Source organism: Pleurodeles waltl, chromosome 9 (genome assembly GCF_031143425.1).
Source record: "Pleurodeles waltl isolate 20211129_DDA chromosome 9, aPleWal1.hap1.20221129, whole genome shotgun sequence".
NCBI classification, from domain to species: Eukaryota; Metazoa; Chordata; class Amphibia; order Caudata; family Salamandridae; genus Pleurodeles; species Pleurodeles waltl.
In genome coordinates, this window is record NC_090448.1 from 16,401,113 (window position 1) to 16,425,846 (window position 24,734).

At 45.9% G+C, this 24,734-nt stretch overlaps 1 protein-coding gene and 1 pseudogene across 1 annotated transcript in view; both read left to right on the forward strand.

Moving 5' to 3' along the window:
- Positions 1-12,627: 12,627 nt before the first annotated feature.
- LOC138258846 (U2 snRNP-associated SURP motif-containing protein pseudogene) lies at positions 12,628-15,813 on the forward strand (annotated as a pseudogene).
- Positions 15,814-16,669: 856 nt separating this feature from the next.
- Positions 16,670-24,734, forward strand: part of LOC138258847 (probable peptidyl-tRNA hydrolase 2) — a 100,828-nt gene continuing 92,763 nt past the window's right edge. Inside the window, exon 1 of the mRNA XM_069206125.1 lies at positions 16,670-16,868. The gene's annotated coding sequence lies outside the window, so the exon portion shown is untranslated. The remainder of the gene's footprint in view (positions 16,869-24,734) is intronic.

Here is a 24,734-nt window from a genome sequence, read left to right on the forward strand (position 1 = left end):
GACTTCCTTGTATGCTGATCGTAATTGGTAAATATGAAAGGAAATTGTAAAATTGCATTGTGTTTCTTTTAGGTAACCAACTGCTGATTTTGATAAGGGCCCTAGCTAGGAGTTTCCTAAATTAATGTTGCTAAATTGTTTTTGCATGAAGTCCCACATGCCAATGCTAATTTGAGGTTAGACGAGGATTCCATATGTTGCACGATGCAATTTGAGATCTTGTTATGCTGACTAAATGTACGCAATTAGTTCATTACAGATTATCGTATTAGTGATTTGCATTGCTATTATCGAATGCCTTGTGATTCAAATGCTACATAGATTACATTTGTTTCGACGTTATGGACAGCTATTAATGTTCATATATGTTTATCATTTGGTGTTGAGAAACATCTATATCGTGCTAGCTTTGATAATATAGGGAAATAAATTCACTAACTTTGCAATAAACTGGTGTGGTTATTCCTGACTGAAAGGTCAGGGTTCGCCGAAATGTATTCTGGATTAATCGTTAAGTGTTATGTTGTTCAAGGCGTTGCTTATGTTCGTTATTGATTATCGATTTGAGGTGATTGATCGATTAAGAGTACAGAGAGTTCCCACTAAGTCAAAAGATTCATCGGCCTAAAGAGCGTCCAAACGTAGGTAAATTGTTACCACGTTCCGCTCTATCACTCTACTCTGCAGACCACCCACCTGCCCAAGCGCGTGCAGCGAACATCACAGGGACACAGACTCTCACTGCAGTCAATGAACATCCAGCACTTGAGAAATCGCGCTTACTCACTTTGAATTTACCATAACAGCCGATGAAATGTGGCTCAGCTGTTGCCATATTATTGGCCATTTTAAACTTGGGCCACACAGTCTGCTTCAGCTGCAACAGATTCAATCTCCCTGGATTCTTAATTAAACCGAGATTAGCATCTAGAAGTCACTTCCCTGGATCTGTATTCAAGGTCTTTTGACCTCTTCTCTGGACAAAGTTGTGCACTTGCAGCAAAATCAGAATTCATTTTCTGTCATGTTTATTTGTGGGCTGTGTATAAGAAGAAAACCTATAAAGAGTTCATGTTAGAGGGAGAGGAGGTTAGCATTAGATGCTCTTTACAAATTAGGGGATCCCTTGCTGGTTAGCATTTCAACATCGCTAGCACTTATTTTTGGGACCAGACTTCAAGCAGAATGTGAGCAGTTCTTGCTCTTCTAGCACCTCGGCCTGGAACCGCCTACACTCAGCCGGACCAGGCTCCGGAACCCGTGCAACGACCGCAGGGGCCAAAGTGAAGGGAGAGACTTCTCCAGGGGAACTGGGCTGGAGGGTGGTCCAGCACCCAATCTGCTGATCAGATCAGACAGCATTAGTGCACTTAAGTTCTATTAAACATGAAGTTTTGGATGCTTAGTTCTGTGCATTTTAAAGAGTTCAGGGTAGAGAGGGTCAAACAGGGTTAAGTAAGTAGCTAAAGGTGGAGTCACTGGACATACGAGCATGAATGCATTCCATAGTTTATAGCAGGTGAAGTCCTGAAGTAGTGAAAAAGGGAAAGGTAGGCAAGAGTGCGAACGACAAAAGACTCATGCGCTTGAGAAAGAGGCTCACTGATCAAGCTGCCCCAAAGCCTCTGCAAAACCAAATGGGTGAGTGTGCAGGAGAGTCGGATCCTCTCTACAGCCCTCACAGGAGAACGGTTAGATGTTTAACTGTTGGGTCCTTGTCTTCCCTTCTACGCCAGCCCCCATCACAGGAGGAGCTACGGCAGAAGGTGGACAGACACCTTCAGGCCTTCGTAAGAATGAGCACGAAAGAAAAACTGAGGGTGGGCGTCAGAGAATCGAAATTACAGGATCCACCAGGTAAAGGGATCCCCTCCCATGATATGTACCATCAATTTGAAAATGCATGTGCAGGTATTTGAAAAAGTAGGAGCGCCTCACTAATGAGTATCAGAAAAAGAAGTCCTTTACGGGGGAAGGAACATTTGATTTAGAGTGCTTAGATAACTTGAGAAGATGTCTGAAGAATGTTAAGACTAAGACAGAGAAAGAACGATGGCACAACTTTGAAACTGGCATGAGCAAGCAAACCAAGGAAAACAAGAGTCACAAATGCATGGGATGAAGCAAAGTCACGAGAGACTCAACACTAAACTAGTCACCTAAGTGACAACATTAGTACCTGCACCACCAATGCCCACTGCCTCCTTATTTCTTTTTCCAAAGTAAGACGCAGACGTCTGAGCAAAAAGCCAAAGGCGGGAGGGTGTTTTAGATGTTTGGAGTGCAGCTGCTGATGCGCCTTTGCTATTCAGCCAGCACCTGGGAGACATGGGGACAATGCACAAGCAAGCACAGTGGGCACAATACAAGCAACTGACAGCACACCTGAGACTGAAGTGTGGGAGGAAGGAGTGCAGAACTCGCGATGGGGGGCTGACTCCACGAAAAAAACACGCTCCTGCTCTAAACCTCGCATCCGTTCAGAACCTGTGAAGCGTTGGACAGAATATTACACAGAATGGTTTGAGATGTACTGAGAGTTGATTAGCCACAGAAGTGGATCCAACCCCTCCCCGGAGGACCCACACACTCCATTCTCCAGTGTCACCAGTAAGCGTGAGCCCCAAGCTACGTCCCCTCGTGCCCTGGTCCCTTAAGAGATAGAACCCATGTATGGTGGGGGGGTGGGGGGGTCACTGTCCTTGTCCCATGGTCCTCTGTCAATGTGAAGAAGCAAATTCCCAATATCCATGAAAATCCACTAAGGTTCTTTCAACAACTGCAGACTGCGCTTACATTTTCTAAACCAAATTGGGCAGATGTGAGCCAGGGATGGAGGTTGGTTGTACCAAGTGAGGCTAGGGGTCAATTGATGAAAACAGGGAATTAGCCGTGGCATGCTCCCGCTGATGATGGTGCCTTGGCTGCAGCTAAATATGGGTCGCTGAATGCGGTGATAGAAGTGTGTCCGGTTAAGACAGATTGGCCAAAATATTAGTAACTGAAAGCAAAATTAAGAGAAGTTGCCAGGGGACAACCCAGATCAACCAAAAGATGTGGATCTTAACAAGCGCAAGAAGCTGTGGGTGCTGCCTTTATGCAAGGATTGTTGCCTAAGGTTGGGGAACAGTTACACACTATTTTCATTGGTTGGCAAATTAAGGGTTTGTCAAAACATACTGACATCAGGCAAAAAGTGGGGGTAACCGTGCCAAAAAGATGGTGCTTTCCTACAATTGTTGCCTAAGGTTGGGGAACGGTTACAAACTATTTTCATTGGTTGGTAAATTAAGAGTTTGGCTGAGTTGGTCACTGTCGCCAGACACTGAGTGGCAGTGCAAACAAGAAAAAGTGATTCAAATGAATTTAAGCTGATGAATTTGCAAATGCAATCATTTCCATAGAAGGTAAAAGGAAGAGAAGGGGTGCAATAAAAAGGAGGTACATGGTGTTTGACATGGAGATGATCAAGGGGCAGAAACTAATGGAACTGAAGATGAAAAAAATGCTCTTCAAGATGTTTCATACTTGATTTGTGCGCCGTCAGGACATTAGAGACATGACTGCCCCAGTCTGACATCAAATGTGTTTGCACAGGCTGACCTTCCTGAATTTACCCGTGCAACGCAGAATCAGTATCAAAACTAATATGACAGCTCAGAGGTGCCAATTTATCAGTAAATACCTAGTTTCTCGTTGATCAGAATGGTCCATATGTGAAATGTGTGATGGTAAAGCTATGCCTTGATACTGGTTCACGACGATCTGCTCTGCCTCTGAATTACCGTCTTTGCCTCTCTCACGCTTCGCGGTTGATGCAGTGGGCATTTTCAGTACTAAAGTTCCTCATCGTGCCAACTCCCTATTTCAATTACTTCCGGCCATGTAAGTGACAGTATGTCTGACTCCTGAGTCCTATTTCACATGTGAATCTTTTGGGAAGAGATTTATTGTGTAAACTGAACTGCACAAAGGTGTGCACCTAAACATACCTACAACTGATGAAACTTAAGTAATAGCTGATGTATGTGAATGAGAGAGTTTGGATGAAAAGTGTGAATGTCATACACCAAAATGCTCGCAACCCACAGCATCCTCTACACCCCGAAGCTGAAGTTGGAATTCAGCTTACCACTGCAGCTTTGATAAAGCAAAGGGTATTGGTGCCTACTAGATGTGCGTGTAAAACACAGCTATAGGCCCAATAAAAAGGGTGGTAAGAATGTGTACCCCCTCTGTACAAAATGTGATAGCCATTAATAACATTGCGATATTTGAGTTTTTCTAAAGTACCTACAATCATTTTGAGTTTTTCTAAAATACCTACAATCATACTGTCACATATACCTGTTATGCTAAATACTTTAGTTGTTTATATATTATCTGCTTTCTTTTCCGTTCCAGTATATGAAGAGAGTCAGTTTCTCTTTGCATTCTAATTTGGGGGGGGGCAAACAATGTTGTGGAAGTCCCCCCATGCTATAAGAAGTCTCCTTCCATCTTTTCTCAAGCTCTTAAGAAGGATTTGGATACCCTCGCCTTTACTGAGGTTCTGCTCTGGTTCAGAATGTAGATGGTTGTTTTTGCTACACAGGACCAATGCAAGACTGATTAAATGTATCTGTTTATGGAATTTACCAAGAAAGAGTCTAAGGCGTAAGGCATAAGAAAGAGCATCAGTCTTCGAAATTACAGTTTTGTGTCACTGGCCTCTCCAATGGGAACCATCATCAGTCAGTTGACCGTACCAAAATAGTCCATAAAGTGCCACACCCTATTAAAATCTTCTAGGTATGCACTTTCTTGGCCACAGTAGGACTCTTCAGGGCTTGTGAGTGTTTCACATGACACGTATATTTTGCTGCTTGCCAGTCTGCATGGCGTGTACTTTGTCTTTTAAGGTAAATTTATAGTCTCAATATTTGAGAGTCAATGGGAATGCCCTGTCTTCAAAATTTCATCAAGGAAAATGCTTGACTTCCTAAAAATGAGTTGTTTTAGGGCAAATGATTTGCAGCCCTCAATCCGCTGAGTTCAGACCTCCTTTGTGGGCAGAGTCGTCTTTCTTATAAGTGCTCACTATCTCCCGCAGCTGTGCGTAGAAGCTGTTGATTGTCTCATCACCAAGTTGTTTGGCCTCACACAGCTTAAATCATCCTAAGTAGGGGTTGAGTTGTGGGTAAAAGTGGCCTTTGAATGTTGCCATTCTGTATTGTAGTTGTCTTCTCTGTTGGTGATTGGTAGGTTGAACATTTTTGCACCTGTGGAGTGTAACTATAGGCACCTCTTCATACCACCAACAACCTTCTTTGTTGCCTTGAAATAATTGTTGAGACTCGCAAGCCAAGTTTTCCACCTTGGCACAGCAGTGGAAGGGGAGGCTAATTTGCTAAAGGTCAGATGTGGGTTGTTAATAGAGCCACTAACTTTGTAAAACGCAGCCCACTGGGTGAGGGCTGTGGCCATCTGAACCATCTAATATTACCACTGAAAACATGATTCTGTGCCGACTTTATGCTCTTCTGTGCCCCCCACTGTCCCCTACACCCTGCTACTCATGCAAGAAGGGGGGAAAACACACTGCACAGCTGCTCGCCAGTTGGCAGCCTAGTACTACTTGTCAGCTTACTGAGTATCCCTGGTGTATTTCCTGTGAGTTCCCAATGGGTGTGCTGCAACTGCTCCTCTCAGCCACAGAGACCTCCATTTATTGGACGTCTACAGTGGTAGGTGGGGCTCTGATGTAGGGTTCTTATTTCAGTGTGAGTAGGTTGTCCTCTTGCTTTCCTGCAAAGAGCAGTATAGAGTTGAGGAATCAGCGACATACGTAGTGTGGTAGGTGGTCTATGAAAGCCTACTGTGCTGGTGCATGATGCACGTTGGGCCCTGGCCTTGAGATTGTCCGTTCACTCCATTGTTTAGCGTCAGAAGACATCTGCAGTGGGCCCCTAGCTCAGAGGGAACTCCTTTACCGCATTTCAGGGAGGGCCGGTAGGTCTGCTAAGGATATGTGGACTTCAGGGTTGGGCTAGCATGAACATTGCCAAACCAGCTCACTGAGAAATGATAGTTACAGTTGGGAGTGAGCACCACTTTGGCCGTGGTGTGTTGAGGGTCCTCTTAACCAGTGTAGTGGTGCATGCATATACCGCGTTGGGTCTCACAGGCGATAGCAGTGCATGACACAAGTGAGACAGCACAGGTTGCTAGGTACAGTCCTGTGCTGCCAACGTGAGACTGAGCAGTGGCTTTTATTGACTCTGCTGACTGGGCCACCTTCCCACAGTACGAGAGAGAGAGAGTGTGTGTGTTTTTTTTGTTTTTTTGCTGGGCAGCACCTCACAACCATACCCCAGAATGTATTTACTAACCAACCATATTTACACACCACCCTAATTTTAGTACCATTACACAACATGTAAGAGCCACACAAAACAGTAAGCCTCAATAGTGCTGCTCAAAAACAACAACTGCGCTGGGAGGATGAAAAGTTTGCTAGCATTCGCGCCAAGAATTTTCAATTCTATTAAGGACACGGAGGCGAAGATTATGCTTCTCTTTCTTTACTACTCAAATATCAGCAGCCAATCAAAATACAAACTACATTTCCCAAAAACCAATGCAATAAAATGTCCACCAATCAACAGTCCTTTACTCATATTAGAGTCCATCAACATCCCAGGACTTCCTCTTTCTTTGCATCACGAACTGGATAGTAAGAACTCCTAAACTCGAACTTGATGAACGCCTGAGAACATTAACAGCTGAAGATAACATTCCTCCAGCAGACCAAGCCAGCGAGCTTCCGGTGGTACTGTGTCCTACTCCCCTTTCTGGTCCGATCCTAGATAGACAAGAAAGATCATAATAATAACGACAAAATGATAATAACAACCAAACTAGCAAAAAATATCTTTAGCATCAATAAGTTTATCTACATAACAGTAGGATAAATTTGGGCGGGAACATGACAACACATCTCAACAGAAAAACTGCATTTAACGAGAAAGTGATTGCTTAAACAACACAACCCTTGGGCGGGATAATCTTCGCCTCCGTGTCCTTAATAGAATTGAAAATTCTTGGCGCGAATGCTAGCAATTTTTTTATTCTATGTCAGGACCGGAGGCTCAGATGATGCTCGTCCAAAGCTGCTTGAAACACACTGGATGCAAAATCACCCACAGGTTTGTAATAAAACTGCTTGAACGTAGAATCTGAAGACCAATCAGCTGATTTCATAATGTCCAGCACGGACAGACCCAAACCTACAGCTTGTGAAGCCGTCGTGCCCCGAACCGAGTGCGCATCAAATACTTGCGTATCAATACCTGCTTGAGCCATGACAAAACGCAACCATCTGGCAATGGTAGCCGTAGACACAGGTTTGAAAGGTTTGCAAAGAGAGATCAATAATTGACCTGTCAGACTCTGTCTAAGAGATCTAGTTTGTTGTTCATATTCCTTTAGGCAAGCAACAACACACAATTTCCTAGAAAAGGGAAAAGCAAAGTAGTCTATACAGGAAGACATTGTTTTTGTTCTTCTAGAAATGGAAAAAGAGACACCGTCCGGTGTAAAAACTCTAACTGCAAGATCCAAGGCTACCACATCTGAAGAACGTCGACAAGCTGCTAGGCATAGCAGCATGGTCAGTTTAGCCGACAACTGCTTTCTAGAAAGGTCAGGATTCTCTGGCCAACTCTCAAAGAGATGAAGAACCAGATTCACATCCCAAAGGGAAGTATACTTGGAGGCTTAGAAACCCTGACTCCTTTTAATAACTTAACGACCAATGGATGTATACCTACCGAAACACCATCCACCTTAACATGGCCAGCCGAAATAGCCGAACGAATTTTTTTTACTGACCTGTAAGATAATCCATCGTCGGCTTTCTGCAATACAAAATTTACAATGTGGGCAAGCTCGGCTGCCACGGGATCCAAAGACCATTCCAGGCACCAACTGCTCCATGCTCTCCAAGCGGAGAGATACCTCTTTCTAGTGGAAGGCGCCCAAGCCCCACTGATAAATTTCTGAGCTGATTGCGAAAGGCCTGGCAAGTGCCACTGTTGCCTGAAAGCCTCCAGGCCATCAGCTGCAACTGCCTGTCCAGAACTAGAGGGTGTCTCTCGCCCTGCGGCCCCAGAAGCATGTCCGGCGACCAAGGCAAAAGAAGAGGATAGTCGCACACAAGTGCCAACAGCAGCGGGAACCATGGTTGTGCCTTCCAGAGCGGAGTGATCAAAATCACCTCTGCTTTCTGGTGTTTGATTTGCGACGCCACCCTCGGAATCATGGCAAACGGAGGAAATGCATAGATGAGGGATCCTGACCAGTCCTGAAGAAAGGCATCCGTTGCTATCGCCAACGGATCCGGCCTCCAACTGAAAAACATCGGAAGCTGCTTGTTTAGGCGAGAGGCAAAGAGATCTACTCTGCATTGACCCCACAGTTGCAGAGTCAACTGAAACAGCTGGGGCTGAAGCCTCCAGTCGATGTAATCCGTGAGATAGCGAGAGTGCCAATCCGCTACCACATTGATCTGAACCGGCAGATATGCTGCTTTCACTTGTAGGCGATGTTCCAGACAGTAATGCCAAAAATCTTTGGCTATCTCCGCTAAGAAAGGCGAACGTGTGCCCCCCAGCTTGTTGATATATCTGACTTCTGCCACATTGTCCATCCGAAGGAAAATAGAACACAAAACTCTCTTGGGTGACAAAGTCTTTATTGCAAATGACCCCGCTAATAACTCCAGGCAGTTGATATGCAACTGAAGTTCCTGCGAAAACCATCTCCCCCCGTCGAGATGTCCCTGCATCTCGTACCCCAGCCCCAAAGACTGGCATCCGACTCTATCACCATCTCAGGTTGGGAGCTGAAGATGGCTCTGCCATTCCACGTGTCGACTTGGGACAGCCACCAGCTGAGTTCCGCACGGACTTCCTCCGTCAGAGGGACCAAGTCCGAATATGTCAAGCCCCGTTGGAGATGACGTATCTTGAGTCTCTGTAATGCTCTGTAGTGGAGGGGACCTGGAAAGTTCGCCTGGACTGAGGATGCCAGGAGACCCACAATCCGAGCGATCTTTCGCAGGGACAAGGGCGTCTTGGACAAGGCCACCTGAAGTTCTTTCTTGATGGCCCGAAGTTTGGCCTTGGGAAGAACCAAGAGCGATTTGTCAGAGTCTATCTGAAAACCTAAGAATTCTACAGTCTTGGAAGGAACCAGGACTGATTTCTTGTCGTTTATGACAAATCCGAGATCCTGAAGAAGAGTTACAGTTGTGAGCCCTGTTGCCTCAGCAGATCCTGGGATTGAGCCATGATCAGGATATCGTCTAGACAGACGATCAAACAAATCCCTTTCTCCCTCAAAAATGCAACTACTGGTTTGAGCAACTTGGTAAAACACCAAGGCGCCGAAGAGAGCCCGAAGGGCAGGACCAAGTACTCCATCCAAGTATCCCTCCACCTGAACTGGAGGAAACCCCTGTGGGGATGCCAGATGGGGATCTTCAAATAGGCATCTTTGAGATCCAGTCGTATAAGCCAGTCTCCCGGCTGAAGGAGGTCTGGTAAGAGATGAAGACCCTCCATTTTGAAATCCCGGTAAACTACAAAAGCGTTGAAGTCTCGAAGATTTATGACTAAACTGTGGCCTTCTCCCCTTTTCTGAACTAGGAAGATATTGCTGCAGAAACCCGACGGATGGGGATCGCAAGGAGCAATGGCTTTTTTTCCTGAGCAGCATTTGAATCTCGGAGTCTATGATGCTGGCGTCTTGTCGGGAAAAATTGAGAGGGGGGAGGAGCCCTCTCCTGCATTGGAGCCTGATAAAACTCCAGACGGAAACCTTGAACGGTGTGCAACACCCATGCATCCTGAGTCACACAAGAGCAATTGTGAAGGAAAAACTGAACATGACCCCCCAACTGAATGAATGAATCGTCTAACATTCTCACCTGTAGACAAGTTTGATTGGGAGGTGGATCTGGCACTGCCTTGTTGACCACGCCGCCGGGTGAATCAGGAGCGTGAGGGGAAGAAAGCACCTCCTCTGTTATAATCCTGGCCCCGGAAGGAGCCACGTTGGGAGCCTTGAAAGGAGGGACGGCCTGACGAGCGGCCCCTACCTCGTCCGGCCCGGCCAAAAACACCAGAGTGAAAAACCTTTTTCAGGTTCGCTTGTGCCTTATCCAGGGTTGTAAATGTAGTTACATACTTGGCAACATCTTTGACAACCTTATCGCCAAAAAGACGACCATCTGCCAGGGGGCCTGCATCTGCCGCCGCCAACTCCGTCAATGTCGGATCAATCCTCATGAGGAGGGACTTCCGGCACTCAGAAGAGATAGCGCAGTTCGCATTCCCCAATAAACAGATTGCCCTCTGAGTCCACTCAGCTAGTGTATGGGGGTCAATAGGCTCGCCAGAGTCCTTAGCCCTGAGGGCCATTTCCAAAATGTTTGCCAAGGGACCCGCGAGGTCCAAAACTTTGTCCTGGCATGAGCGCCAGGCCCTGTCGATCCCTTTCTTGGGGACCTTGGCGAATTTCTTAAGGAAGGTCAGCATGCTGGGGTCTATATCCGGTGTCTCTGCCACCTTATCCGGGATCTCTGGCCTAGGGCACTCAGCCCGCAATCTGTTAAGGACCTCCTTGTCAAAACCCTTTCTCAATTTGTCGTGGAGATAATCTGCCACGGCCTGCGCTGGGGCCCAATCCGCAGAGCGAGGATGAATATTATCCTCTGGGTTAGAGGGTGAGTGAGACCTTACCTTGCCTTGAGAAGAGCTGGATTTACGAGCTCTCTTGTGCTTACGCAAAGTACTGCTGGAGTGAGAGGACTTAGAGGAAGTTGAGTCTGAATCAGATGAATCTACCGCTTCTAGAAGAGGGCCCTTGGAGGTAGACGGCAAGGAACAATACACATGGTCAGCGGAAGCCTTAGCCAACGCTGACAAGGCACCATCATGCGGCCAAGAAGAGACCTGGGGAGTAGTCGCTGTCTCAGGGCCTTCCCTCACCTTCTCCTCTGGCAAGGGGGCCAACCCTTGCTTTTTGACAAAGGATTCGAATTGCTGAGTGAGGGGCTTGAGAGCTGCGAGAACAGCTTGGTTAATCCTCTGCGGTACAGACACCGCTAGTGCCCTGCTCAAAGACTGTTGCACTGAGGCATTAATTACCTCAGACAAACCTGCTCCCAACTGGGGACCGAGGGCGTCCTCAAAACCAAGCCCCATCTCCTCCTCCTCAAAGGGCAGCCACTCTGTCATGGTTACACCAGGTTGCGAAAGCAACTTCACAAATTTCAGTCTGAGCACTGAATCCAGGCGGGGGGAGCCAACCCCAAGTGCAAGAAAACAAGTACTCAGGCTCCTCGGCACAGCTGTAATATAATTATTGCAGCCCCTTTAAAAATGCAGCCAGGGGCATATATGAGAGCCCACAGTATTATCCAAATAGCGTGCACGCCGCTAAAATGCAGGGAAAAGCTCAATTATTGCAGCCAGAGGCAGGTGTGGAGCAGCCGATGACAGACACATCAGGAATGCTAAACGCGTGAATACTACGTTCTGTCAACGGCTGGAGGAGGAGAAATTGACGACGGAATGCATGTAGCCCAACTAGTAGGATTTGGGCTACATGCACAGTCGCGCTCTCGGAGTCGGGCCGCACAAGGGAGAGGCACCCATCAAGTGCCATGCGCTAATAATTATTACCAGGGGGCAAAGCCCGGAAAAAAATGCACAGAGGGAAAACCCAATGCGGGAGCGGAGACTCCCGAAATGGGAGTCCGCTCCGCCCGGCACACAGAAGCTGTCGGAAGAAACTGTCGGGGGAAGCCCCAAAGGGAAATAACACCGGGGAAATCCGAAGCAAGAGCGGAGGCTCCCAAAATGGGAGCCCGCTCCGCTCGGCACGCCGGAACTGTAAAGGAAAGGCAATGCCAAAATGCTAAGGAAAAAATACGAGCGCGCTCTTCACACCATAACAGCAAAAAAGAAAGCACTTATCTCAGTGAGGAGCAGCAAAGAAAGAAGAAGTCCCGGGACGTTGGTGGACTCTAATATGAGTAAAGGACTGTTGATTGGTGGACATTTTATTACATTGGTTTTTGGGAAATGTAGTTTGTGTTTTGATTGGCTGCTGATATTTGAGTAGTAAAGAAAGAGAAGCATAATCTGAGCCTCCGGTCCTGACATAGAATTCTGGTACATTTCACCTTTAGGCTCCAGAAAGCCTACTCAAATACTTAGCGCCCTTCCAACAGATCCACCAGAGTAGAGAGAGAGATAGTCCCACTCAAGATGGCTACCAAGCTGCTGCTCATCAAAATATAATGCGGTCCAGCCTTTTTATGATGTAAACTCCACGTAGACCTTAAACGCACCGACTGTCTAGACCGACAGTGTCAGAGCGACGGCCATGACAGAGTCAGGCTGACAGGAAATGGTGTACAGAGGAAAGAGACGGAGCAACGCGCAGGACCCTGACAGTTTTGCCTGTTTGTATAGGGCTGCGGTTTAGACGTCGACCGCTCTTGCCACGCACGGGCGACGTTACGTCACGTCACGCAGCAGCGTCCCATCGGTTGCTCGGCGATCCTTCCTCCGCCTTCTTTAGCTTCCTGCGCCGCCGCTCTCTCGCTCGGTGCTCGATTCCCTTTAACTGAATCAAAATGTCGGACGGCAAGCGCGGCGGCTCCGGCCGGGGGGAGGGCGCCAGGGGGGCCGCCCCGGAGCCCCGGCCGGACGCCCCCGGCAAGGCCAGCTCGGCCAAGAGGACCCTGAGCAAGAAGGAGCAGGAGGAGCTGAAGCGGAAGGAGGACGAGGAGGCGGCGGCCGAGATCTACGAGGAGTTCCTGGCCGCCTTCGAGGGGGGAGAGGGCGGCAAAGTCAAGGCCTTCGTGCGGGGCGGGGTCGTCAACGCGGCCAGGGAGGAGCCGGAGGCGGAGCAGAAGCGAGGGAAGCTGTACACGCCCCCGTCCCGCCCCGCGGAGCCGAAGGCCCCGCCCCCGAGCAGTGAACGGCCCGCCCCTGCGGCCGCGGGGGGCGCCAGGAAGCCCCCCCTGAAGAAAGGGGAGAAGGAGAAGGAGAAGAGCAACCTGGAGCTCTTCAAGGAGGAGCTGAAGCAGATCCAGGAGGAGCGTGACGAGCGCTGGAAGACCAAGGGGCGCGCCAGTCGCTTCGAGCCCCCCCCAGCTGAGGCGGACGGGCAGCGCCCCTCCAGGAAGAACAAGGCGCCTGGGGTGCTCGACATATACACCCCGGGCGCTCACGACACCGTCGACTCCACCACCACGAACCTCTACCTTGGGAACATCAACCCACAGATGAACGAAAAAATGCTGTGCCAAGAGTTTGGGCGCTTTGGCCCCTTGGCCAGTGTCAAGATTATGTGGCCAAGAACCGATCAAGAACGAGCCAGAGACAGGCACTGTGGTTTCGTCGCTTTCATGAACAGGAAAGATGCTGAGAGAGCGCTAAAGAACTTAAATGGGAAGGTAATACAAAACTTTGAAATGAAACTGGGCTGGGGGAAAGCCATACATATCCCTCCGCATCCATACTACATTCCCCCTTCCATGATGGAGCATACGCTCCCGCCGCCTCCTTCTGGATTGCCGTTCAACGCCCAACCTCGGGAGAGGTTGAAGAACCCCAACGCGCCATTGCTGCCACCACCGAAAAACAAGGAAGACTTTGAGAAGGCTCTGTCGCAGGCCGTTGTCAAAGTAGTCATCCCAACAAAAAGGAATTTGCTTGCCCTCATTCACCGAATGATCGAGTTTGTGGTACGCGAAGGACCCATGTTCGAAGCAATGATCATGAATAGAGAACTAAACAATCCCATGTTCGGCTTTCTGTTTGAAAACCAAACCCCAGCCCATGTGTACTATAGGTGGAAACTCTTCACGATTTTGCAGGGAGATACTGCAACCAAATGGCGGACCGATGACTTTCGCATGTTCAAAAATGGTTCCTTATGGAGGCCTCCCCCTTTACACCCATATCTTCGTGGGGCGTCTGAAGAGAAGGAACCAGAGGAGTTTATTGAGGAGCCCAACAAAAAAGGGGCTCTCAGAGAAGATCAGAGGGACAAGTTGGAGGAAATTCTGAGAGGATTAGCACCACGGAAGAAGGATATTGGCGAAGCTATGGTTTTTTGTCTTAATCATGCAGAAGCTGCTGAAGAAATTGTAGATTGCGTCACTGAATCCTTGTCCATTCTTAAGACTCCACTTCCTAAAAAGATAGCTAGACTTTATTTGGTCTCAGATGTGCTGTACAACTCTTGTGCTAAAGTTGCTAATGCTTCATACTTTAGAAGATTTTTCGAGGCAAAACTCTGTCAGATATTTGCTGATCTTCATGCTGCTTACCGAGCAATACCAGGTCATTTACAATCTGAAAACTTTAAACAACGGGTTATGGCATGTTTTAGAGCATGGGAAGACTGGGCCATTTATCCAGAACCTTACCTGATAAAATTGCAAAATGTTTTCTTAGGCCTTGTAAATGTTATTGATGGTAAAGAACCGGAGGAACTCCCGGATGACATTGATGGTGCTCCTATTGAAGATGAGTTAGATGGGGCACCATTGGACGATGTAGATGGTATCCCCATTGATGATATAGACGGGGTACCTATTAAGATGATTGATGATGATCTGGATGGAATACCCTTGGATATTCCAGAGGAGCCCAAGAAGAACGAGTCTACTTTCAAAGTTGCACCATCAAAGTGGGAAGCTGTTGATGAAACAGAATTGGAATCGCAAGCTGTGACAACGTCTAAGTGGGAACTGTTTGACCAGCAAGAGGAGTCCGAAGAAGAAAAAGAAAATCATAATCAGAAAGAAGAAAGTGAAGATGATGAGGATGATGAGGATGACTCTCAAAGCTCGAAGTCTGATGAGCAATACTATTCCAATCCGGTGAAGGATGAAATTAATGAAACAAAATCATATATCAAGTTTACAGAAATGATTGAAGAGAAGCGTGCCAAACTGCGGGAAATTGAACTGAAAGTTATAAAATTTCAGGACGAGTTAGAATCTGGAAAGCGTCCTAGGAAATCTGGTCAGAGCATACAGGAGCAGGTTGAACACTATAGAGACAAACTGCTTCAGAGGGAAAAGGAGTTGGAAAAAGAAAGAGATCAGAAGGAGAAAGAAAAACTGGAAGCCAGATTTAAAGACAAGAAGGAAAAGGATGAGTCTCCACCACCAAGGAAAGAAAAGAAAAGGAGACACAGTTCATCTCCTAGCCCTTCTCGTAGTAGCAGTGGCAGACGCGCAAAATCCCCCTCACCAAAATCTGAACGCTCTGAAAGATCCCACAAAGAGAGTTCCCGTTCCAGGTCCTCTCACAAAGACTCTCCAAGAGACGTCAGTAAAAAACTCAACAGATCACCATCTTGTTCCAGAACGCCCAAAAGATCGCGAAGGTCACGGTCCCGATCCCCTAAAAAGTCCAGGTCCCCATCACGATCTCCACACAGACCTCACAAGAAGTCAAAGAAAAGCAAACACTGACAAAACATTGACTTTTTTAAACAACACTGTCTTACTGGAAATGTTTTTTTTTTTTTTTTGTTTGTTTTTTCCTTTTTTGTACCTGAAGAGTGCATTAAAAAGAAACAATTAAAAGCATTCCAGACACTTTTTGGTGAATGCACTTCCATACTTGTTGGTAACTATTGTATATCTGTAGAATCGTCATAATAATATTGACTACTTAGATTGATTGCTTTATATTTGTGAAAATACCTTTAGTAAAACGTGTCATGTTAGAAATCTCACTCTGCATAAACTGAGTCCTATTTTTTTTAACGTGCCATGGGAAGAAATGATATATTAGTGCTTGTGATTCATTCAGCCATTATGTTAAGGTGATTTTATTTCTTAGAATAACAGTAGCTTTCCAAGACCGAGGGGGTAAGTTGCCATTTTGAGGTATTTGATTGGCGCACGTTTGTCCTGTGTCCAGTTTTAACAGCATTTTGGCTTAAACGTGTTTGGTTTGTTATAAACGTTCATTGGTAGTATGGTAAAATCATATTTCAAACTACAGATCTAGTGAAATACAAACCGACTGCAGTAATGTAATTTTGTCTACCTGTTAACATATCGTTTTTTGCAATAGCCGAACTGCTTGAGCTTAACTATCACGTGCACTGTTGTATGTTATAGTCTTGGTGCCTTGGAGCCTTATGGCTCAGTTGATGTACACGTGGAACTCGTTGTTTTTCAGAGCATAGCGAGTGTTTAAACAATCGATCCAGTCTTGTTGCTGCTACTTATCGACTCTTTCATCACCTAGCCAATGGTTGATCATTCACATAATACACATGCACGGCGGCCCTTTCATAACTGCGCTAGAGGGCTTTGAATGCCACCAGTAGGGACATTGCATTATTGGAGTGGGCGTGAAAGTGTTGCTGTCATCCCAGAGTGGAATGCCACTGGTTTGTTACAAGTGTTGCAGTTCAGACTCTTTTTTTCAGCTGAAGGTTTGCAGTTTAGTTCTTCACTGTTGGAGGTGGCACACGGATCTGAGCTTCAGGTAAGGGGCGCGGGGTTTGTTTGCGAGAACCACGCCTGCGCTATCGAAGAAAGGATCCGCCGCGGTTATTGTGGGAAGCCGCCTGCCTGAGTGACCGGCACTCCGTTCCAAGATGGCCGCCCTGTTTGCTCCCCGACTGCCAGCCGATGGTCTCCAGTCTGCCGGGTGAGTCCCTCTTCTCTTTCGCTGCGCTATCCCAGCGTGCCGCGCGAGAGCGTCTCGCGCCGCAGCGCATGCGCAGTGCCCCGCCGGAGTAAGCCGCGGCTTCGGAGCTGGAGGGCGCCCTGCACGGTAAGGACCGGGGATGCACCGGACTCTCGCCTACGGCTGGGAGGCTCCCGGCGACGGTACCGCCCTTCAGTGTCCCCTGCCGCGTGATATCAGCGCCCCTCCGACAGTCAGCGGCGCAGCCCAGCCCCGGGGGGGGAGGGGGGGTCACACAGCCCCTCGGGTCCTTATCTTGGCTCAAACCATCCAGATGGGGGGGTGGGGGTGAGGGGCGGTCCGTGGCCATCCGCGCTGCCGGGAAGACTTGATGTTCCCTCTAAATCACAGGGTTTCTTAAAACTGGTTCTCTAATGCCTTATGCTTAGGCAGCTCGGGCGTAGGGTGAACGGCAGCAGTGCAAGCTTCCCCCGGTCACACAAGGGCCAGGCGTCAGCAGTGCAAGCTTCCCCCGGTCACACAAGGGCCAGGCGTCGGCAGTGCAAGCTTCCCCCGGTCACACAAGGGCCAGGCGTCGGCAGTGCAAGCTTCCCTCGGTCACACAAGGGCCAGGCGTCGGCAGTGCAAGCTTCCCCCGGTCACACAAGGGCCAGGCGTCGGCAGTGCAAGCTTCCCCCGGTCACACAAGGGCCAGGCGTCGGCAGTGCAAGCTTCCCCCGGTCACACAAGGGCCAGGCGTCGGCAGTGCAAGCTTCCCCCGGTCACACAAGGGCCAGGCGTCGGCAGTGCAAGCTTCCCCCGGTCACACAAGGGCCAGGCGTCGGCAGTGCAAGCTTCCCCCGGTCACACAAGGGCCAGGCGTCGGCAGTGCAAGCTTCCCCCGGTCACACACGGGCCAGGCGTCAGCAGTGCACACTTCCTTTGTACTCAGAAGGGCCATGCATCAGCTGCGCAAGCTTCCTTTGTATACAGAAGGGACAGGCAGCAGTGTAAGCTTCCTTTGTACAGAGAAGGGCCAGACGGCAGCAGTGCAAGCTTCCTCTGCACACAGAAGGGATGGGCAGCAGCGGTGCAAGCTTCATTCATGCACAGAAGGGCCAGCCAGCAGCAGTGCAAGCGTCCTTTGCACACAGAACGGAAAGGCAGCAGCAGGCGAGGCGGCACTAGTACAAGCTTCCTTTGTACACAGAAGGGATAGGCAGCAGCAGTGCAAGCTTCCCTTGTACACAGAAGTGATGGGCAGCAGTACAAGCTTCCCTCGTACACAGAAGGGCCAGGCGGCAGCACTGCAAGCTTCCCTCATACACAGAAGGGGTAGCATCAGCAGTGTAACCTTCCCTCATACACTGTAGGGACAGGCATGGCAGTTCAAGCTTCCCTCATACACAGAAGGGGCAGACAGCAGCACTGCAAGCATCCCTAGTGCACAGAAGTGGCAGTCAGCAGCACTGCAAGCTTCTCTTGTACACAGAAGGAACAGAAAGCAGCATTGCAAGCTTCCCTTGCACTCTGAAGGGACAGGCAGCAGCATGCAAACTTCCCTCATGCACAGAAGGGCCAGACAGCATCAGGGCAAGCGTTCTTCATGCACAGAAGAGGCAGGCAGTAGCAGTGCATGCTTCCCTCGTGCACAGCAGGTGCAGCAGCAGCAGTGTAAGCGTCCTTCATGCACAGAAGGGTCAACATCAGCAATGCTAGCTTCCCGAAGGCCCATGCAACAGTGCAAACTTCCCTCATACACAGAAGGCTTCAAGCAGCACTTATGCAAGCTTCCCTCGTACTCAGAGACAGGCAACAGCAGTGCAAGTTTCCCTTGCACACAGACTAGTCCCATGGCAGGTGTACACACTGTGGTACTGCTGCTCAACTCTCCCGGCTGCAGGCCCCTGAATGAGTCCAGAGGATTGAGTTGAGGGGTTTGCAAATTAAGCCTGACAGTCCTAACGTTTCAATGCTCCCTGAAAATCACAGGTTTTCTATATTAAAAATGATTCTCAAATGTCATTCTGCTTAAGCAGAACAGGTATACCATGAACGAAATCAATGCAAGCTTCCTTCATACACAGACTTGACAGGCAGCAAGAGAGCAAGCTCCCCTTGCACACAGCGAAGTCACATGCCAGGTATACACAGTGTTGCTGCAGGGCCAAGAATGAGTCAAGAGGATTGATTTACTGTGGTAAACCTTTGACTGGATAGTAGTGCAGCCGACAAAGGACAAGTATATGTATTTCACATTTCATGAGTGTGTCTTTCTCTGACTTTCCTCCCGTTTTAGAAAGTTTCCAGTTATATTGCACAGTTTTTTAAATAACCTATAGGTCATGCAAGGGGTGCTCAGAAAGCAATACTTAGTTATTTGCAACAAAGCTATGGCTTAACTTTCCTGAAATAGGGTTCAACGTTTTCCAACAGTTTTACAAGTTCCAGAACTATACATTTTCCAAGAATTGTCTTTTATGGCAAACAATATTCTTTGTTTTACTAACTTCTACAATGTTTACAATTAATGAAAACCTACCAGTTTTACTGCAAAATTACTAGAAAGTTGTCCCTTTCTTGTATGTGAATGGGTGGTCTAGCGGACTGTCAGGGGTGGTACTGTGTCACAGTTGGTACTTGCAACACAACAGTAATTAACTGTTTGATGTATAAATCAGGAAGCACATAGACCCCTGATTTTTAATTCACTAAAGTAAACCAGCCAGTTACTGGGAGGCAATTCAGAGTGCATACAAGAGGGTGACTGTATTATGCTTTTACCTATGGGCACTGTAGTATGATGCACTTTATTAATCTAGAAAGAAATGTTAGATTAAACCGTACTGTAATACTTCATGCCCCACTTTTGTACTGCCAACCCATTAGTTTACTAGAGTTGCGCCAGACAACCTCTCTGCTACAAATGAGAGAAGTGTAAAATTATTCAAATGTCAGATGTCATATTGTACCATTGTCCCTTGTTCAGACCCTGTTTCTTGATCATTTTAGTGAAGTCACACTGTTTTGTAGTTCTTTTGTAATATAACACACTTCCTAACTTCCAAAAGAGCTTATCTGATATCTTGGTACTTTAGAATTTTGGATGTATTATTTATGGTTGTGTGACTGTCATTCTGTTAAGAAGATCACAGGACTAATCTAGTGATTATTTTAATGTTGATGCTTTTTTCTTGCCTAGGTTTCTTTGTTTCTTGCCTTTGCTTTTAATGGGTTTCTCTGTGTATTTTAGCCAGTCATGCACGCAGTTAAGAATTTGTAGTTTTTGTGCTCACAAGCACCCACCAAGTATCGACCGCGGGGATTGGCCAGTGATGCTAAAGTACATTTACACTTTGTATTACAATACTTTGCGAAATATTGGAGATCTAGGGTTGGAGTAAAAATACCCACTGCACTGTTTGAAGGAACGTTGTACTTTCCCCAGATATTTTAGCAATGGACTTTGATTAGTAAAGTGCCTGCCCCAGTATCCACTGAGCGTGTTGGTGACTGAGGAAGCTGTTGCAGCCAGGAAACTCAATGCAGTTCTTCCATGGATAATTTCTTACTGTTAAAGCATTTGTAGCTATATTTGTTGTACATATACAGTGAAACTGTTTACTGTGCTTCGGAACACAGAGATAGTAGTTCTGAAAATCAACTGCTGGAAAGTCAGGGTTCTGTGAATAACCAGTATTACTATTATCCAGTCCTGAGTGACTAATCTTATTTACATTTGAAGAAGTAGTGCAGTACTCTCGGTCATTCCTAGCGCTTAAAGTTGTAAACTTTCTTCAAAACTTTGTTGCTATATTTTTCTGAAAAACATTACAGTAGGACAGACCTAGGAATATTATGACCTGGAAAAATGGAATGTCGGGGAAGATATCTCAGATATTGAGAGAGAGAAGAGTGCAGTAGTTGAAGCACGTGCAGCATAACAGTGGGATCTGTTCTGAGTGTGTGCATTTGAGTGGACAGTTTTTATGTTCTAGTGGTATTTTAATTGGTGTATTCATAAAATATATAGCTGTTGCCATAATAACGCTGGGAAAAATGTAAGTACTTGGAAAAGACCAGAACTATTGACGCCTTGACAAGATTACACAACCTGATTCATAATTTGCTTACCATGGGCTGCTGTTTTGATTCATTCTTTTTTCACTAAATATTTTTGTATTGATAGTTCTTTTTGTTACTTATCAATACAACTTACTATGGTTACTGTGAAACAAAAAAAAAACACCTCGAATAATTACCTCAAGGTTCAGCAGTTGTTTTTTTCCTAAAATAAAAGTTGCAGCCTATTTACATTCCAAAGTTCTGCTGTAAGAATCATCACAGTGGTGCTGATTGTATCAGTTATAAGAATGGAGACTCTTAACCCACTTATATTCTATTGCTTTACTTAAAAAATAGGGAGGCTTTGCAAGTTGAGAATAAAGCAGATCACGTGGGTGGGTGCATTTGTGTGAGAGAACATTCATGGTCACATTTTCCTTGACATACCTCAGTTTCTGTAATAAGTTTAAATAATTTAACTGGTACACAGAAAGAAGATCTTTTTTAGTTGTAGTTTAGACTTTCTATTCCAGACAAGAACCATCTACCCTTTCTGTAAATACTATCTAGGCCTCAAAAAATCATAAAATTGTTACCAGACCTGCAGCTCTAGTGACCTGATTAATCTACTCAACATAACTGTAATGTACTTGAGCTGTAAACTGGTCTCCAATTGTGTGATCCTAGCCAAATATTTCATTTTACACCGCATCATTTTTTTTCATGATCACATATGGAAGCACCTTGAAATACACAAGTTCACCATTTCTGCTGTACAAAAAACTCGTTTACCTTAACAGACCAAAGGTTTACTCCGTGTATAATAAGAATCTAGCCCTCATGTATGGTACACGTGACCCGTCTTGCCTCTTAGTTAACGAGTAGCATTGTCATTGGAGCGGGGACAACAGGTGTTTTTCAGTTCATGTTTAAAAACTGTCCTTTAATATATTACTAAAGCAAAATGTTGTAGCACACTGTAATTTACTGACTGCATATTTTCTAATGTAATTACCACAAACTTCCCCATTAACATGCAGTGTTTCTGATAAAAATATGCAGCGTATAAACGGTCTGTGTAAATTAGGTCTCAGCCAACATATGTATCATTTGCACATCACTAACTAATATGGTCTGATTTTTTTTTTCCCCCATATTACAAATGTTTTCATCACAAAGAATTGCAAAAAATATGCCTTCATAACTATTTATATGTTGGAATATTTGTACAGTTCATTTACAAGCTATTTCAATTTTGTGTTAGAAAAACACTGACCCCCTACAGCCTTTCTTACACTGTACAGCATAATTGCCAGACAGTTCACTTTACAAAATCCTCCATCTTTGCAGAAAAAGAAAAGTAAACAGCAACCTGCAGGATAAAATGAGCAGCATATTGTATGAAGACACAGGCTGACATTTGACCTCTATTCGAACGCAGAGCAAATATGACAAGATAAAAACAAGGTTTAAAGGCCTCTTGTTGCTCAGTCACTTTGAGTGAACAGAACAGCTGTTCTTTGTCAACTCGCCAGAACAGGCCAGTAGGCCCTTAAAAATAGGTCACCCTGATAAAATATAGCTCGCCATAGCGAGTGGGCAAGTAGATTTCATGAGGTCTGTCCTGCCACCACCAACTTTCTTTGAATGTTATCTCTTTGGATTGTCAGCAGGTTACGACTACCATGTTACTCTCACATTGAGTTCACTGTTCATTCCATGCCCAGCTTGATTGCTCTCCAACTAGACCTATAATTTGTGTCATTTGTGATATCAATGGTTTCTTGAGCAGCTCTTTAGACTGTTTATGATGAAGACTGCAACCGCATGAGAAGCCATTTGCTCAAGTCGAATCCCTTTAAAACTGATGCAATGAAGGTTGACCCTACTGCGAGCCTCTGGGTCTTGAGCGTTGGCCACCTTGAAACATTTTGCGTTGGCAAAGTCAGTAGTTCGCACCCTTGAAGCCTATTGTTTTTTCCAGTAGTTTCTGGCAATGCTGATGAGCATCAGGAAAAAAGAAGGATGCAGTGGTGCAGCTGCTGTCTGCGGGCATGGCATTCTGTAGGAATGAGCAGGTCGTCAGGCATGTGTTCTCCTGGAATGACACAAGCTATGTTATCTTTTTTGTTTACCAATCTAAGATGGTGAGCATCACGTAATCCGCCAGTAAGAAAAAAGTGCACTAAAGTGCTTTTATGGAGAGCCAACATCAATTTATTGCCCAGCTCTCCATATATATATATATATATATATACATACACACACACACACACAGAACCAAAGTGCTTTTGTGAGTAGCAAAAAAAAAGGTGTATGTATATATGTGCATTTATATATGTGCTCTGTAGCCACTGTGTAAAGCAAGTCAGTTTCTATCAGAACAGCCTTGTTTGTTTTACAAACAACTTTGGTTCCGTTTGACAAATCTTCACAAAACTTTCCACTAAAAATGTCATCTGTGTCCGTTCCTTCCCGGAAAGTTTCAGGGTGATCTGTCAAACAAGTTTGTAAAAACAGAGGGGGAGGGGAACAAAAATCACTGGTTTTCCCTATGCATTTTCTATAGGAAAAGTTAGAGAACCATACAGAAAAAAACAATTGAAGATAGTTGTACCATATTTGGCAGAAATCTAGATATTTAGCCAAAAAGATAGCTTTTTGTGATTTGGTGTAATTCTGTTCTGGCATTTTAGAGAAACGAAGGTTAGATATGTGTTATGTTGCCTCCGTAGTCCTTCAGGAACAAAACACTCGGTCTGATAGGTGGGGCCCCAGGACTGCACATTGTGATTGGCAACTGCAGCATATGGAAACATTGCAGCCACAATTGTTAGGACGCTGTCCCCAAATCCAGACCAAAAAAAAACAAACACATGGGATGCTAAGTTAGGGATACTCTGATCCCTTAGGCCTTTGAATGGGATGTGGGCTCTAGACGGAATTTGGGCTCGCAGTGAACCTGCAAGAGGCAGCCTGCCTCTGTGGGATTCCACTGAGAGTCCTACAGGACCCCCAAAAAAATGAAAAAAGAATATGCGTGGTGGGGGTATGTGGGGTGTTGGCTGCTTACAAGGGCTTGCACCACTGTGCTACTCTGCTTAGGACCCCACATATTATATCATTGATAACATCCATATTTCTTGGCATAGCAAGTTATACTTAACGTCACTTACATGTGACTGGCAAATTTAATTTTTTTAAAGTTCTTTTTCATTGAATTTCTAAGGTTCTTTTAAGCATAAATTAAAACCTTACTACCTTCCTCACACATGACTCCACTTTAACCTCTGGTATTTTCAATAAATATATTTGTATATGTAAAGCCATATAGACTCAAATTTGTGGTGTGCTCTCTCAGCTGGTGCTCGTTCAAGGCAGACTATTGTCTTTGTTTTCCAAGATAGTAAGGAGCAGCACACCCAAGAGTCAGCAAAAAAAAAAAAACGATTATATTTAATGCAAAATGGAGATATAAGAAAAAGCTAATGCATTTCTACCTCAATGGTCTTGGTTATGGCCATACTAATCCCATTTTATTTGTATGTACACGTCCTATCATGCCTCTTTGTGGCATTTTGTGAAATCAAGTCTCAAATGTACAATCCATAGCTAACATTGTTGCTGTTCACTTATATAGTGACAGCAAGCGCATTTCTATTGCAGTTGCACTCGCCATGCAAAACAATGTACGTTTCTCAACTGACAAGACACAAAAAAAATTGATATGGAAAGAGCTAGCAGATTCTACCAAAACTTGCTCCAGTAACGGTATACTGTATTTAGATCAAACCCTAGAAGATTTATAGCTAGAAGAGTATTGACAGAAACCCACTACCATCACTTTAGAACACTAGCTAAATCCGATGTAAAGAGCCTCTTTTTTAGAAAAAACCTAGAGGCTCTTGCAAAGCTATCAAGAGCTCACCTACTACTGACATCCTTCAC